This window comes from Peromyscus leucopus, chromosome 6 (assembly GCF_004664715.2).
Source record: "Peromyscus leucopus breed LL Stock chromosome 6, UCI_PerLeu_2.1, whole genome shotgun sequence".
In the NCBI taxonomy this organism is placed as follows: Eukaryota; Metazoa; Chordata; class Mammalia; order Rodentia; family Cricetidae; genus Peromyscus; species Peromyscus leucopus.
The window spans coordinates 30,286,369-30,300,368 of record NC_051068.1 but is presented as its reverse complement, the minus strand read 5'-3'; positions in this window follow the sequence as shown (position 1 = coordinate 30,300,368).

The following is a 14,000-nucleotide window of genomic DNA, read 5'->3' as shown; positions in this document are numbered from 1 at the left end:
GGAGTGGTAACCTGCGTTTCTGTTACCGCTCCTCTAAATAACTATTTAAGAATGTGCAATTTTCTAATGGCAGAGAATGACTCTCTAAATTTAATAAGGCCAATTTCTAAGGATAGAAAATAAGAATAAGGACGTTTATGCATTTTATTATCCTTCTATTCACATATATTTGTCTACTACAACATCACTTTCGCCCTATTTAGTTTTGTTCTCCAAAGTTTCAATATAGGCAAAAGTCTTCTTCCTCTAAAGGTTATATTCTTTTCAACACTGGTGAAGCACGGGAGAATGAGTCATCTGCCTTTGTTTACAGATCTCCAAGCAGGCTGTCTGCAGTGCTAGACAGCACTCAGAGCTCCCTGGACAGCTCACAGCTCTGCTCTTGGAGACCTAGCCTGGTCCTGTTCCTCCAGCACCTAATACCCTTTTCTTCCATGCAGATGGTCTTGTCTCAAATTTCACTAAAGAATAAAGATACACTGAAAAGAACAGTTCATGGCAAATTCATCCACACTAGATCCAGACCCTTGGGCTCATCTTTGCTTCCGTGGATGGAGAGTCCTGTTTCTTTGGTAACCCAGCTCTGCTCTCCTGCAATAGATGCCATCACTTCTCACCTCCTCAAAGGCTTTACCCCTGCAGTTAGGTGTCCTTTCTCAAGCATCATTTTTTTTCCTCCATGAAATTACTGCTGTGAGAATTCAAAAGTATGTTAAAAGCTCCCATGGAACAGAATTTGCTTCCTATTTTTGGTTACCTTCTGTCCCTCTTGAGAGAGGGATGTGTCATCTGCATTCCTGGCCCACTGTACTTTGTCAAATCTTTGTCAAGCTTTCTAGGGGCTAACATCTTCCCACATCTAGGGAACATTAACATTGATCTTGCAGGATATGTTAGGAACAAATATCTGGCCACTCCTCACCTTCTAGAAGCTGGTTTTCCACTTGGCGTATGTAACGCTGTCATGCTTCTATTCCTTCTCAAACACTGGTTGGCTTCTCCATTCTTCTCTGATAGACACTCTTAATTCTGACTTAAAGATTTTGGGGGTACTGTAATGTAAAGTCTCATGGTTATTTTCTCTCTCTTTTTCCTTCCTTCCTTCCTTCCTTCCTTCCTTCCTTCCTTCCTTCCTTCCTTCCTTCCTTCCTTCCTTCTTTCTTTCTTTCTTTCTTTCTTTCTTTCTTTCTTTCTTTTTTTTTGGTTTTCACTCTTTCCCCAGGTGATTTTGCTAGACACTCTGGGTTTTACCTCTCCTATATTTCAAGGTAGTTCTAGACAATTCTAGCTCTCCTCTTTCATTGGCTTCTGATACACACGTTGAACACCCTCCTCAACATCTCTATGGGAAGTAGAAAGAACACCTTTAAATTTGGCACAGCAGACACAGAATTCTTGGTTCCCCTCCCCCAGTCTTTTCTTCCTACCATGTCAGCAAACAGTACCACTGCTCACAGAGGGATTCCTGCCCAAAGCTAGACGTGACCACCAGAGCCTCTCCAGTTCACAAACCTCTCGATAATACATCAGAACCTATCATTTCCTGTTCGTAAACACGGACAGAACTGATCAACTTCACCATGATTGTCATGACTTGACTGGCTTAAGCCCCTCCCTCCGACTTCTAGCCCATCACTCCACTTCTGATCTTGCCTCTCTTGTGTCAAGAGCTCTGTCATCTGAGATGTGAATGAAATTGCTTCAGATGCCCTTCTGCTTACCCTCCAATGGCTGAACTAGAAAGACAACTCAGCTTCTTACGATGGCCCCTGGGCCCTGCATGTTCTTGCCTCTTGTTGACTAGGCAGTCTCAGTGTCTATTTCTGTTGCCATTGGCTCTGTCACATAGGTTATTCATCTTCTCCAAAACATCAAGCTTGAGCTATCTGTGTGCATTTTGCTCTCGCTGCTTGGGAAGCTCTGCCTCTTCATATCTGTAAGGCTTGCTGTCCTCATTCATGTGAGCCTGTGTTCTGTGAACCTTCTCTCAGAAAGACCTACTATGGCTCTGTTCTAGGCTTCTCTCTCCATTCCCCTGTCCAGGCTTATTATTCCTCATAACATTTATTAGCATATAAGACTGTACTACAGGCTCATGCCTCTTTTGGTTTCATTACTGTCTTCCTTACAGAGTAAGTTCCATGAAGCTGTGGACTTTATCTTGCTTGCCTTTTGAACTCTATGCCTAGAAATGGCCAAATACATGGAATACTAATATGTAAATTTATGATTCTGAAATTTTAAGTTACTTAAAGAACAAATTAATTTTATTTCTCTTTTTACTTTATCTGGGCTGAGTGACTTCAGTCTTTAACTGTTTTTTCTTTCTTTTTCTTTTTGGAAGGGCACATCAGTATGCAGCAGGGTCAAGAACAGAAGGCAAGTAAAGGTCGGCCTGACACAGACTCTGTAAGGTTTGCATTCCAGAATGGCCAGGAACAGCTCCATTAGCCACTGGAGCACAGGACACACTTCAGAAGCTGAAAAACAGGGAGCGCATCTTCTCAACCCAGCAATCCACTGGTTGCAAGCAAACCATGGTTGTGAAATAAGTACAAAATTTTCTTTCAAGTTTGTCTCTGCTTTCCACAGGAGCTCTTTCCACATGTGTTGACATAGATTTGGTTTGAACAACCATTTTCAGGATGTTTAGGGCCACATCAAAAATATCTGAATGTCAGGGTGTGGTGGCATACGTCTCTAATTCAGTCCTGGGGAGGCAGAGGCTGGCATAGCCTCTCCAACTCTCTCCATGTTCCCTTTATTCCCTCAAGTTTATGACCTTATGACCTCTTCTTTTTTTTTTTTAAGCTCCAGCCATCTTTATTTATACATCAAAACAAGCATGCTTTTCCATAATAACAAACATGTTTTTTTCATCCTCCATTAACCCCCAGCAAAAACAAATATGTCAAATGTGTTTTTCCCAACTTTAACATCAAAACATCTTTAAACCCAAAACAACAGTTATCATTTTGCTGGCTTGGCCAAATATCCAGTTGGGTACATACTGTCTTTACAAAACTAAAAGGTGATACCAATTTACAAACAAGATATTCACTTTTTTTGTTCCTTTATCAAGAGAAAACTCTACCTTCAGACTATGAGGGTGGTGATGGGGAGGGACTAGAAAACAAGATTCAAACAATCCCATGCAAATATCGCATTTTTCAAATGGAAGAACTCCAAACTGCGCTAGAAGTTCCAATCACTAAGACACTTTCCATTGAAATGATTTAAGTACAAATACATGGCACCAAGGTTTAGACCTAATATAGGCTTGACAACCAAGTCCTTGTTTTCTGGAAGAAAGGCCTCAAAAGTCCCACTCAATTCCACATAACAATGCTTCAAAGATCAATTAGGTTTTCATTTCCTTAATATTTTTGTTTTTGACTTCTAATCTTAAAGACTAGATTAAAACTTAGCTCAATTCCCAGAAGGCATTGCTTCCCTTTGTTCTATGAGAGTCCACCAAGACCTCTTCCTCAAAACCATCTAGCCCCCAGCCTCCAGCCTGTGCTTGTGATGCATCTTTCTCAACATCCTGAAAAGGTAATGTAGGTAAAATATGCTCATAAACATTAAAACTAGTTGTTGGAAAGACGTAACTAGCTTTATAATTTAAGTTTTAAAACATAAATACTTGCAGCTTGATCTGCACTGACAATGATTGTCGGAGCCTAGAATTCAACATTTACAAATTCTCATTCACGCACACACAAAACACACTATTATCACACAACTTGTGTCTTGAGAGAATCTTCTGCTTTTTAAATCTTTGGCCTCCCAGTCAATCCCAAGTTCAACCAACCTTAACTAAAACTTCACTCAGAATTTCACCAAGCTTTTCACCCACACATTAATGCTTGTTGTATCTTTCATCAACTGTCAAAATCTGACCTCTTCTTTATCATTCTTGTTACACACACACACACCCACAGACACACACATATAGACACGCAGACACATATACACACACAGGCACACACACATAGACACACCAACACTGACACACACAGAGACACACACACACACACATAGACACACACACATAGATACATAGACAGACACACACACACAACCTACTGAGTCCATTTAGTGTTCGTCTAATGTACATGTTTAGGGCTGAGTACTTGAGACTGGATTAAATATTAGAGCTCATCCCTGGAGGAGACTGATTTTCTTGCTTCTGGCAGCCATTGATGACCTGTAGTGTTTTGTTTAGAGTGAGGCCTTGTGAAAATCTCCTATTTATGTAACATGGCCTGCCTTCCTTCCTTCCTTCCTTCCTTCCTTCCTCCTTCCTTCCCTTCCTCCCTCCCTCCCTCCCTCCCTTCCTCCCTCCTCCTCCCTTCACCTTTTTCTGATGGCAATTACTCTTGGACAGAGCAGAAAGCTCACCTGGACAAATTTCTATAAGATTAATGGAGCGTCCTCCAAAGGAACATAACATCTGCGCATAAATCTACTGTTTTAGTCCCCAGACTAGGGCCCTTCTTTTCCTAAGTCTTTGGTCATGATCACTGTTAAAACAAATATCTCTTTGAATCCTGGACCAACACCCACTTTCATATTGGAATTTTATCTCAGTGCTAGAGACTATGAAGGGGCTGAAGGCTAGAAGTTGGTGCGTTTTATTTTAAGTTGCTCTGTATGGCCAATACCAGGGTGATTTCTCACTGGACTAAATCCCATTGTCATTTGTTTGTATGATAATAGTAAGTAAGATCTGTGAACATTCTGGAGTTTTGGGGATAAAAGAAAATGTTATTCGTAACTTGCACTGTACTTGCCCCTTAGGTATTGTCCATTTTTTCTTAAGAAAGCACCAAATAGATTAACTGCTCCATATAGCTTTGAAGAAATGAAAAATACTATTGGAAAAGGTGCTGGTGACCACAACAATACACTAGCAATTGCCACTTAACTTATCCCTTTGTAATCCTCTGTTCCGCCTCACTGAGGCTGGTAATGTAAAAACCAAACACAGAACCCACAGCACAGACCATGGAGACAGCTGAGCTTGTGCCTTCCAGTGCCCGCCTCCGTCCCTGTCTCCTGGGGATGGAATCTCCTCATGATCAGAGGAAGCCACTAGGAATGAGAAGGGCTCCTTGGCCCTTCCTTACTTTTGATGCAGGCATTGCAGATGAGACACTGGCTCTGGAATGTGTGCAGGAGTTTGCTGTTTGAAGATGCCACCACCTGTCACAAGTAGCAAGTGGCCTGCATGCTTGTTTCTTGAGCTGTGGTCTCTGATGTGCAGAATCAACACCATCAGACTGGAAACTCTTCAGATATACATAATTCAAATTGGCCTGGTGGATGCATGACTGCCATCCCCTCCCATGGGAGCCTCAGGAAGAGGAGGGAATTCTAGCCAGTTTGAGCTACACAATGAGGCCCTATCTCAAGACAGACAGACAGACAGACAAACAAACAAACAAACAAACAAACACAGCACCTGCCCACCATCCCTCAAAGGAAAAGCATGCTTTCCTAGACCTGAGAAATTTGACTCATTGTAACAAGGTCCCCAGTGATGAATCTGGACATCCACAACACATTTTATACTTTAAATAGTCTAATAATAGTATTTACAATGTTTTTATCACAAAGATGACACATATTTGAAGTGACAGATATGTTCATTATCCTGAATTGATCATTTCATAATGTGCATGTTTTTTTTTCTATGATAACATTGCATTGATTCTACACCTCAAATATACAATACAATTATTATTTCAGTTAAAAATAAAGGAAAACTCTCCCAAAGCTCCTGCCAAAGGCAGATATCCTACAATAGCGAATGTTGCACTCTGTAGCCAGAAAGACCATTCTGTAATCACTCGGTTTATTTAGCATTAGTTGTTCAGGAAGACTGACTGGAAGGGTCGTCAGAGGTGTTGCGTTTTTGATTTGCTCCCTCACCCTGTGTCCCGGGGTAGAGAAGTGCGGTCTCCCTTCTCCACCTCCTGTCCTCATTTGACAATGTAAACCTTCCAATTTCATGTTTAGCTGTCCTTTCATACATAATAGTTTATCTTTGGGGAAAAAAAAAGAAATCAATATTTGTCCACAAGTCATTTCTTTTGGGGGCTGGTTCAGAAGAATGAAAAGGATTGAGGAATATTGTTAGTGTCTACCGGAGCTCTTACAAAGCGGCAAACCTCCTAGGTCCGCAAAGAGGCTAGGATGACTAACGTGCACAAACGTGGCGAGGAAGGACACTGAAGCGTCTTCCCTACGGCATGCGGCTTTATTTCTTCAGTGAGACAGCCAGCACAGAGACCACTAGGGCAGGCCTTCAAAGAGGGCAGTTTTCTGCCCAAAGTGCCTCAGTGGGATTCACAACAAAGGACTTCTCAAGATCAACGGTCTTTGCTGACACTGGATCGGGTTGGGGGGATGAAAATATGATTAAAATAAAACCAAGAGACAATGGCACTAGTGGAGAGGGATCCCTTCGGGCCCTGTGGGAGGGGAAGAAAGACTCAGCAGTTTTCTGGAGATGCGGCGAAGAAGCGGTTGCAGCTGCTGATCAAAGCGGTGGTTCTCTTTTTCATTCTTGAAATATCAGTAAACACACACACGGATCCTACACTCCGAGATGCAGCATACTGTATTGCTAAGAAGATTTGAAGTAGTTATATCAGTCACTCATTGTTTTATACTCCAATAAGCTCAACTCTTTTTTTTTTTTTTTCCTTTCAGGTCCCCTGTTCAGTTAATACTATTTGCACATGTAGATGCAGGCACTGGCACTCTTGGCAAACAGAGTGATACGGGGCATCGTCCTTTAAGGTTGGTTTCATGAAGCTTTGCATGTCAGTGTGACAATAGTCTCTACTAACAGCCAAGGAAGAACTTAAGGTATTAACTATTTGAAGGGTATTTGGAGAATGAAAACCCAAACAGAAGCCTGTCAAGATGAGGCATCTCAGAATAGGATTGCAGGTGAAGGCAGACTGCCCATAAGAAATTCAGGGCTCCAGCATATGGTCACACATATTGTGTACTGCACAGCTCCAGGGGGTAGCATTTACATGACCTCCATGAATGTCACTCCAAAGTTATGAAAGCAGCAGCTATGAGTGCTGTTACTACTCCCAGTATAAGACTCAAAATATTCCGGTCTTATTCATTTGTGCTAATATTTTAAATTCTCTAATTAGTCTATAGCCCCGCAAAGTTCGTAAAGTGGTCCTAGAAATGGTCTTTATGTATCCTATTTGTTATGTGACAGGAATCTGACAGAGCAAAAAGCCACCTTTTCTTTTTTTAAATGGAAGGATGTGCCAGAACACTGTTTATAACTCTTTTGTTGGGATCAGAATTGTGAACTGGTACTCAGAGGCAGGCGTGCACAAGTTCAAATGGCATTGCATGGTAAGATAGTTCATCAGTATTGTTCACTGTGGTATGCTCCTCAGGAGGAACACTTCGCAGCCCATGGTTGAGTTAGAATCCATCTTTTTTCACTAATTATTTCTTTAATCTTCTCTGTCCTGATTCAATGCTTGGATAGGGTCCCAGCATCCATGCTTCACTCAGTTGCTATGAAGATTGTGTGGTGATTCTTATAGACCACGAAGAATCAGAATCTGCCCGGAGCTCAAGTAAATGAGAGGGACCGTGTATTTCAGTCTAACGCTCCGAAATCTAAGTTAGTATTTCCTCAGTTTTACTGGTAAATGCTGCAATGTGTAATGTGAAAATGTTAGAGAAGGAAGGGTGGTCTCCAATGGAAACTCACATTTGCATGTGGGTGATGCGAAGAGGGAAGAGAGACCTGTCTGTTGACGCATACCTCTTTCTTTCGGTCCTGAGACAGAATAGAAAGACGGAAAATTATGGTGATGTGGGAAGACAAAGGAATACTTACCTAGGAGTTTAGTTAAGACTCTCAAGAGCTGAGAAGTAAACATTTCAGCACAATCACCAACTACTTAGACTTTTCTCCCTTTCCAGCTAGAGACCCCCACCTCACCAGAAACCTCAGCCACAGCAGAAGACATGCACTAAATCCATTGTACAACCCCAGTGGCTCCTGGGTTTTACCTTACCAGTTATAATCCATCCAAGATATCTCTGGGGCACTTCATAATCTTATCAGAAAAGAGAGAGACAAGGAAATTTGTAGCTAGAGACACTCCAATGGTATACATGGAGGATGTTGAGATACTTAGTTACTGTTCTTCCTTGAGAAGCCCAGATTTGGGGTATGCTTTGGCCTTTTCTTTTCTCTTAGCCCTGTGCTCTAAAAATCCATGTCAGCAGTAGTGCTGCCCAGTCTATGTCACAATTAATGGCACAAGCTAATGCTATATGAAAGGAGGGAACCTTGATTGAGATGATGTCTGCATAAGATCTGTCCCTAAGGCATTTTCTTAATTAGTGGTTGATGGAGGAGGCCCCAGCCCATTGTGGATGATGCTATCCCTGGGCTGATAGTCCTGGGTTCTATTGAAGAAGCCAGAGGAAGCAATCGAGTAAGCATCACCTCTCCGTGGCCTCTGCATCAGTTCCTGTCTCCAGGTTTCTGCCCTGTTTGAGTTCCTGCACCCGACTTCCTTTGATGATGAACAGCAATATGGAAATGAGAGCCAAATAAACCCTTTCCTCCCCAACTTGCTTTTTGGTCATGATGTTTCATTGCATCGATTGAAAGCCTAATCAACAGTAACCTTTGCTACACTGGGCTCTCTCTTAAGAAGCCCATGTCCATGCTGTTATGTGTCTTTACTCTCTTTTGTGAGCAGCTTCCTTTCTATTTTTAATAAAACCCCAACTCAGATGATTAGTTCTGAAATTCTTTTCTGTACTGATGCCATGAATCTCAGTTTGTCTAGGTTAAGATCCCTAAATGATTAAAGGAAGCACTCAAGATGCTGAAGGTGGTAGTATAGAGCTGTGACTTTGTCCCCTCACTGATGACAGTCTGAGATACAAAAGAATAGAATGAATTTCTTTGAAAATATTTGGGTATTTGTTGGGCAAGCTTTTAAAACCTCTGCCTTCTTAGTTCATTCCTCAATGGCTGAGTGAGTAGGAGGCATAGTACGACCAATGTCTTTCATCATGTGTGTTCTTTGATCCTTAACACACAGAGGAATGGTACTTTCTTTTGCACACAAACCTCGACAATGCTATGCAGCTTGCCTTGGCTAATGAAGCATGTGGGGATAGGCAGGGGCAATCAAGGGTCTGGCTTTTTCAGGGGCCTTAAACACTTGGTTTATTAACTCTTGTTTCAATGATTCAGTGGTTATTCTGAGCATGGGTGCATATGGTTGCATATGCTGGCAGATTTGTGATGGTCACATGCTCTGAGGCAGATGCAAATCTTATGTTTGCAAGCCACTGAGATCTGGGGAACTGTTTAGTTTTGCAGTGTGACTTGCTCCTGATTTCCTCAAGCAAGCTCTGATAGTTTCACATAGTGCTGAATCAGAGACTCTGAGCGCCGTACCTATTTTCTGGAGATGGTCATTGTATAGTATGACTGGTAGATATGAACCTTCTGAGTATTCCTTGTGTGTGTGTGTGTGTGTGTGTGTGTGTGTGTGTGTGTGTGTGCAGGTGCACTTGTATACATGGGTGTGAGTGCATATTTATGTGCATACATATAGATGATAGATGACAACCTCAGTTATCCTTCTTTTGATGCTGTATACTTTGTTTTTTAAACATGGTTTCCCACTAATCTAGAACTCAATAAATGACTTAGAATGGCTGGCTTGTCTCTTCCTTTTCAGCAGTAGCATTTTAAGCATACACAGCCCCACCTGGCTGTCCTCAGATTCTGTTTACTCTTGAAAATATAAACGCTAGTCAATAACTAACTGTTTTATGTATTATAACCAGTTAATAATTAATAATAAATGATACTTATCAAAACATCAGTTATATTTTTGAAAGTTAAATATGATCTTTAACAAATTAATTGTCCCTGGTCAAGTGTGACATTATTGAAATGGACTGGAGTAAAATGTGTTTTGATATCCTCAAGCCTATCCATTCTTCAAGAACTCTGAGTAAAATTTGATCTGTCTAAGGACAAAGATTGTAAAAATTACTGGCTAATTTTCTCAAGAAAGAGAAGAAAATTAGGATCTACACAAAGTAATTCTTTCCTGTAACATGGCACCAAGCTAGTAACAGATATGAAATGATTATTGATCTTCACACATTGTTTATGGTGTTGAGAGAAGGAAACGTACATGGAATGTGAGGATGATTGCTGCATTTTGAACTCCCCAGTCAACTAAGACAGAACTGTCTCATAGTGAGCTGTGAAAACCAGAAAGATGACATCACAACTATGGGAGACCACACTGTAAAAATATTAAGGGTTTAAGAAAACAAGGTATTGCTTCTAGGATAGGAAATTTATATTTCAAATACTTTTAGTTATCTCATAGCTGATCAAATGACATGAATAGACAAAATCATAGATTCATAACCAGTATCTCTACTAAAATAAATTTGATTAAGGAAATATACAAAATAATGAGAAATCAATACACTTTCAAAACCAAACCAAAAATATGAAAAAATGAAACCAGAGGTTGATTTATCAAAAATTAAATTCTGTGTTTCATAGGATATCTTAAATTCCTATTTTGTCAGATAATGCCTACTTTGCTGTGTTTTAAAGTAATTTGTTCATAAATTTTAATGTTAACTTAATATTATTCTTGCTTATGCTCCCTGGTGGTAGGCAAGAGATACTCTGAGGGTTAGATTAATTTTACTCTCACCAGGATATGAAGTTTTGTCACTTGCTAGGAATGACACAAACTTGTTTATTCATTAGCTTCAGTAGCCCACATGGGGTACTTCCTGTGCCTCTCCTTAGGAGTGTTTTCTTCACATTAAGATCTATTTCATGCATCCATCCTCTTTTGTTTTAGAGGTAAGAAAAGTGAACTTCATATGTATGAAGAGAGGCTGGAAGGGTACCATCATCTACTGTGGCAAAGTGGCTTCTGAGAGCCACATCCAAAGTGTCCAACCTACTTCAGTTTACTGGCATCCATCTATATTATTTCCCTGGGTCAATCATCGGCGTGAAAGAGAAAAGAATATACCAATCTTCTGGTCTTCAATTTCCCTGTTGGCTCTGACAGATGAGTATGTCTAATCATGCTTATCTTTTGAGTGAAACTATCTAAGGTAGATGTTGTCAGTGTCTCATATGGACCTCTCTCAGAAGCTCAGACCCCTGTCAGCCAGAGAGAACACGATTAGGTTCCAAGATGTTTTTCCAACAGAAGGCTGTAGTGTTCAGTATGGCAGCCCAGCATACACATTGCTATGAAGATCTGCTTAAGTTCAGCCCCCAACCCCACCACTCTTATTTAATTACATTTCACCTTTCTTAATTGTTTTTCCATTATTAAATTTGGATTTCGGTTTTATTATCTGAAAAGAGAGCCACCCATTGCCCCATGGATCCGCCCATGTTTTAAGGTGTATTGTCTTGAAAAGTTGTTCTTCAATGAATTGATTATCAGATTGCATTTTATTTCATTATTTACAAAAATCATTTGAAGACTGAAACCTGAGAGTACTTAACAAGAACAAGTTAATAAAGATTAAAAATCTCTTAATCTACCAAAAATAGAAAACTTCTATTCATGGTTCAAGTAACTCCTTAGTTTGAAAATGGTGTGATGATTGAAATGTGAAATGTTCTCCATAGACTCATGTTCAGAAGGCTGTTCCTGGTAGTGCAGTGTCTCTACTTTGGAAAGCTGTGGAATCTTCTGGAGATAGGGGCTAGCTAGCAGAAACACATCATTATGAGCTAGTCTTTGAAAGGTCCTTGAAAGACCTTGGTTCCTGTCCCTACAGCCTATTTCCTCATGTTCTGTGATGTGAAAAACCCCCACCACACACTCCCACAACACACGTTCCACCCTCCTTGCCTCAGTGGAGGGAAATCCCCTGATACTGTGAGCCAAAGTAGTTCTCTTTTCCCTTAAGCTGCTTCCGCCAGGTGTTTTCTCACAGTTATTCAGGAGTAACTACGGCAGATGGATTTTGTGAATGGACTTAGAAGAATAAAGAAGCCTATTTCACGAATAGAGCCACACTGCTCCGACAGCAGTCATGTTTCTGAGCCTGTGATAATGGTCATGACTCACACCAGTTTTCATATCCTTCCCTTACTGGTGCTGTTATAAAAAGTGTCTAATTTTGGTCATTTGTAGATGCTGGATATAGTTACCTAAATATGTTTACTTACATATTTCTTTGAAGAATTATTACATTTATTTATTGTGTGGGCACATATGTGCCAGGGAGTGTGTGTGGAAGTCAGAGGACAACTTGCAGGATTCAGGTCTCTCCTTCTACATCTGCCATGTGGCTTCTAGGAACTGAATGTGTGCCATCAGACTTCCCCACTGAGCCGTCTTGCCAGCCTACTTAAGTACTTCTACCTCACAAGATAGCAAGTCCTGTGAGAATGAAAATATCTGATTCATATGCCACCTAGAGCAGCCACTAGCTCTGAAGAGGTGCTTGGTGACCTCATGAAACTCATGAAGAATTGATGCTGCACATCGCCACTCAGTTATCTGAGCCTCTACATGAACTTATCCCTCACCTTCCCTTCTGGTGGTACTGAGAATCAAACCCAGGATCTTTTGCATGCTAGGCAAGTGCTCTACCACTGAGATATATACCCAAACCAGCTTATTATTATTATTATTATTATTATTATTATTTTTTTACAATTCATTGTCCTTCAATTTAGTAATAATTTTGCTTAATTTCTCCTCTGTGTTTAGGACTCAGTTAGGGAGACTGAGAACTTAGCTTAAAAATGTATGAGTTGTTCTTTGGCTATGGTATAATTTATAATGTTGCCAGTCACCTTTAACAGACAAGGAAATTTACCTTGCTGTGTGAGTGTGCATGAGAGAGGCAAAGAATATCTTTAAAAAATACTATTTTCCCCGATTTTGCTTCTAAATCGTCCTCAGAGAATTCTTAAATCTGATGAATCCAGCTAAGGTTTTTCTCAGTGGGTTCAGAGAGCATCAGTTGGCTTTTGAGGTTTCCCTAAAATCCCACATCTCACAATCAATTTTCTTTTTGTGCAAGGGCTTGTGGGCACAGTGTAATGTCTGTGACCTGCATGAGGGTGGGGCTTTGGTAGCACCAAGTGACAGAGCGGCTCAGAGGAAGCCAAGCTCTGCCACCTGCTCCCAGGTCTCTCCAGCTCTGGTTTCTCTGCAGCCATTCATTTCGACAACAAGCAGCAAAATAACAAAAAGCATATGGAACAAACCTTGGCATCTCCATGCAGGTGGGGAATAGTTACCTATACCACAGGAGAAAAGAACAATGCAGCTCACACAATAAAATCTCATTGGCTTTCTGTTAATTTGTCTTGAACTGTGGAGCAGCTAAAGAAAAAATAAAAATGACAATAATGTTCCCAGCTTTGGAGCAGGGAGTTTGGATGCTCTGGAGATTAGGTTTTCAGCCTAACGGATGGTTTTCAGAATTGCACAGCCCTGAATTGGCTACCTGGAATTGTTGGAATCAGACGAGGAAATATTATGTCAGGGAATCATAGATTGTGAAGTTGAGCCCCGACTCTTTCCTCTCTCCCTCATTTTAAATCCCTTTATGGAACAAAATTACATTTCATGTAAAACTCCAGGATTCTTAACTATACCCTCCCTAGACAATCTGTCTCCTTCTTTCCCCCATGTTGCCTTTTATCTCTGTTTCTCCTTTTTTCTTTCCCTTTCCATTCAGGAGAACACATATCTGGCAGCTATTTTGCTGGGAAAGCATTGCTTTGTCTATTTTGTTTTAACATTCAAATGCTCAACTTGAATTCCTGTTTCTTTAGACCTCATGTAAGAATAGTATGCGTTGGAGTTGAAGATGTAATTTCCTTTCTCCCCACTCTGCTCCTTGTCACCAGCAGCCTGGCTCATGGCTTTGCATTTCCCAGGCATTCAAGTGTT